At 28.7% G+C, this 4668-nt stretch overlaps 1 non-coding gene across 1 annotated transcript; it reads right to left on the bottom strand.

Moving 5' to 3' along the window:
- Window positions 1-3960: 3960 nt before the first annotated feature.
- Window positions 3961-4033, bottom strand: TRNAV-AAC (transfer RNA valine (anticodon AAC)). The gene has a single exon. It is a non-coding gene; the product is annotated as a tRNA-Val (tRNA).
- Window positions 4034-4668: the final 635 nt, after the last annotated feature.

Genomic DNA, 4668 nt, shown 5'->3' with positions numbered 1-4668 from the left:
TCTTTCCCTCTTTCTTCTCCTCCCCCTCTTTCCTCTATTTTGCTCTGATATCATTTTAAGCTAGATAAACATAAAAAAAGGAAAAATCTTTATACTTATTTCATTAAAAATGTATACGTTTAATTAGTTTAACTTCCGTTTTAATTTTACAATGTTCAGCATATATGCAGAAATGTAGAATATTATATGTATATAGAAATGTTAGAATATTGAAATTCTTGTGTGTATAAAAAATATTAAAAGAATACTGACATTAAGATTTTGCGATAGAATATTATCGCTTTTGAAATATTAATTTAATATAGATATTATTTCAAATTGTATCTACAATATATTGAATTTAATAACTGTAATTTTAATTGAAAACTTTAACTTTAAAATACTTTATTAGTGTAATTTTGGATGAGATTTTTTTTTTTAATACAGGGCGATCCGAAATTCCCGCATTCGGAATATAGGACATGATACCATATGCTAAAGCAAACAACTTTTTCCTTTAGCAAAATTGCGTCTGATAAATAATTTTTGCGCTTATTTGTTAACTTCAACCTGCTCTCCTGTAAAAACTACTTGTCAGATGCAATTTTGCAAAAGGAAGAAGTGGTTTCTTTTAACATAAAGTATCATGTCCTGTACTCCGAATGCGGGAATTTCGGATCACCCTGTATATGTATAAGAGATAAAACCTATAAAACTTTCTGATTATGCAGTTCAAATAAAATATTTTCATCTGTGTCAAATTTGTGATAAAGAAGTTGCCATCTGTGAGCCACTAGTGAAATTAAATGCACGATTAATTTATCTGAAGATAAGGAAAATTATTTAGTCGATAACATGAAGCTATATTATCAACGTACGATAAATGCATGAATTGAAAAATAATTATTATATTATACGTATAGTAAAATGATACGATAAAAAATATATATTTTGTATAATATGCAATAATTATAAAAATGTATTATAAAAGAATTAAGAATCGATATTTATATCTTTTGCTTCTGGTGGTGGTATCGACAAATTGATAAGTATATATGTATATATATATAGTAGCAAGTAGACTTTATAAGTTAGGTTGGTTTCTGTACGTATATACGTATCATTGAATGATAAATTTAATGAGTAAAGAGTGTATCATTTTCCTGTGATCCCACTTGCTTATATTTTTATATAAACTTTTAAGATTACAAGACGCAATCAGAATATAAACTTGTATTTAAACTAAAAATGCATATTCACACAATGCAAAATTTAATAATACAAATACTGGTCCATTATGTCAAGTCGCCACAAAAAAAATACGAAATTTGATCAATAATTAATGACATTAATATACTAGATGATTATTAATGTAAATCGACCCTGATATATTTTTGGTCTGGTGATATTTTTACGTTCTATTTTCGTATCATAGAAATAAAGGATAACTCGAAATCTTAATTATTCAAATCGTGTTAACCATAATATTATATCGAGTTACACTTAATCTCTTTGTGTTGAAATAAGATTCGAGTTTTAACCGAGTCATTCTTTGAAATCCAGTGGAATTATATACAAGGTGGCCCATGTAAAGTGTTACAAGCTATTATCTCTGAAAGTGTGTGTCAAATGACTAATATGTTCAAACAAAAGTTTTATAACTTTGAGGAGAACACAAGATGGTACCATTTGTTTGACCTTAGATAGCGTTGTCAAAGTGAGAGCAAGGCTATTTTGAAATTTTTAAATGGAGAACTTCTCATATTTTATTACATATTCTTGTAACTTACCTCGAGAGCTTTCCAAAACACTATAATTAAGTTCATTTTCATTAAGTACTTTTCGAGTTATGAGGCTTGAAAGTTACAATATCGCCGGCATTAGCATTAAACAAGGTGTCCGACTAATGGCTAAAACCGAGGGGGTAACCACTTAATGTAATCGTGGGACAGAGTCCTCGAAATCATTATAAAATTTATATGAAATCTCTATGCATAATCCGATAATTACATATAAAACCACGAGAAACTATTGTATAATATTAAATAAAATCGTATATTTTACCAAATTACTTCATATGTAGTAGAAAAAATTATTTGTAATCAGATAAAATCATATGAAATCATATAATCTGTGGGACAATATTTCACCTAGTGGTTACCCCCTCGGCTAAAACCTTTTGAATGTTGTTCAGGATCATGTCCTGGATAACATTTATCAAGATCAAGGCCATTGGAGGTTGTACCTCTCATTTTCATTTTTACGTAAAAATGTATTTTTAGTGCAAAAATAAAAATAAGAGGAATAATCTCCAATGGCCTTGATCTTGATAAATGTTATCCAGGACATGATCCTGAACAACATTCAAGAGGTTTTAGCCGTCGGTCGGACAATTTGCATAATGCTAATGCCGACTGTACTGTAACTTTCGATTCTCATAACTCGAAAAGTACTTAATGAAAATGAACTTAATTATAGTGTTTTGGAAAGCTCTCGAGGTAAGCTACAAGAATATGTAATAAAAAATGGGGGGTTCCATTTAAAAAATTCGAAGTGGCCTTGCTCTCACTTTGACAACGCTACCCAAAGTCAAACAAATGGTACCATCTTATGCTCCCCTCAAAGTCATAAAACTTTTGGTTAAACATATTAGTCATTTGACACACACTTTCAGAGATAATAGCTTGTAACACTTTACATGGGCCACCCTGTATAATCTTGTCATGTATAATGTATACTATAACGTCGAGACAAGAGATACTGAATTTAGTGTGTCCGATGAATATATCCAATTTTGAATAAATGAATAATTAATACATATGAATATAATTTTTTTGGTATTAATGGGAAATGAATAAATACTTTTTATTTGGTTTGAATGAATATATTTATGAATATAGTATGATTATGGATTTTGATTTTGCATTTACTCCCACTCTGTAACCATAACATTATTTAATACATTCCTTGGTGAAAACATTGGCAATAGTTTTCATTTTCTTTTCGGTATATAATATTTCCCGAACTTTAACCAAGCTAAAATATTTTATGTACTGTATCAACAGTTAAGCGATTACGCTTGTTTACAAGTAAGTTGAAACTATTACAAACACTATACACTTGCATCAGAAGCTAATAGATAGTCTCCGATAACCTAAGGGTGAGATAAGCATATCTTCGTAATCTTATATCTAAATTTAAATTTAAGTAGAAAAGCTAGTACAACGAGAATTTAATATGAAAGCGATAACATGAATGGCCTTTCACCACAAAAGTGTATTTGAATATTTAGTATATCATAGGTCATTAATTACGTTTAAGGGGAAAGGGTTGCTTATTGAAACTTTCTTTTTTAATTTATACTTTGTTTGAATAAATATTAATTATACACGTAAAATAATCATAAAATATTCATAAATACATATTTTTAAAAACTCATAATTTTGAATAAATACATAAATAAATATTTTTTAGAATATGTATAGCTAATGTTTTTATTAGCGACTATAACATTTCTTGATTGAAATATAATCTGGCTAGGATATAACAGTCTATAAAAATATGTTTACTGTCAGTTAATTTGACGCTTCGATATTCATGGCTGGCTTAAAGACTATGGTATAAAAAAAATGTAAACAATAAACAGTAAACGAATTGGTAATTACAATTCAAAATTGTCACAAAAATTATATATTTATTATTTTAAAACTCTTGGCTTTAGTTTTTTTACTACTAAAATTTGTTTTTTATATGTTTTTGCCTAAAAAACATTCTTACTATTGTCTAGAATATCTTGTTGATTTTTATTTGCTTTCCAATCCAGGAAATAGCTTCGAATTCAAGTTTCTTTGACAAGATATAAAAATAATGCGTCTGATAAAAATATCTTTTTTTATATCTCGGTAGAAGTTCGTCGGGTAGAACACGAAAATCAAATTCTTATTTTACAATGACTAAATTAACGAAAAAAAAAAAAAAAAATGTTTCCGCCCGGGATCGAACCGGGGACCTTCCGCGTGTTAGGCGGATGTGATAACCACTACACCACGGAAACTTCTTGAAATTACAAGTCTACAGTACATGCTTTCTGTGGGATGATATCTCGAAATTATCTGGGACACTTGTCGTATGTTATATACTGTTATCCAATGTTCATTGTCGATGAAAAAAAAAACAAAAGATATTACTGCCTTAATATTTGCAGCGCACTTTATCGCAAAAACATTATCCCCCAACTTTTCTACTACATATATTGTAGTATTATGCACGATTCGAATTATCGACGCTAGTGTTATTTCGTATTAACATTCCTATCTATTAAATGTAATCGATGCCTTTGGTTCAAATAATTCGACGTACATATAAAGCGACAATAAAATAAAACATATGAGATCGAAAGCGTTGTAAATATAGACATTTTTGCGAAAGTTTTTTAAAAATCATCTAGAATGAGATTGAGTTTTTGTTTTTATATTATGTTCATTCTATATCATTAATTTATTTAAAACACGCTACAAAACAAATATTATTTAAAAAATCTATAAAACAAGCGTAAAATAAACTTTGCGAAATGTTTTTCAAGATCGACTTAGGATGTTGAATGTGCATAAGACGCAATAAGAAATATTGTGTGAACGATCAACCAAGCAATTTATGTATCTCCCGATCAGCTGATTCCATATCGCTTTG

Source organism: Mycetomoellerius zeteki, unplaced genomic scaffold (genome assembly GCF_001594055.1).
Source record: "Mycetomoellerius zeteki isolate Tzet28-1 unplaced genomic scaffold, Tzet1.0 scaffold149, whole genome shotgun sequence".
In the NCBI taxonomy this organism is placed as follows: Eukaryota; Metazoa; Arthropoda; class Insecta; order Hymenoptera; family Formicidae; genus Mycetomoellerius; species Mycetomoellerius zeteki.
Note: the sequence above shows the minus strand (reverse complement) of the source record. Positions and strands in the feature narration are given on the sequence as shown.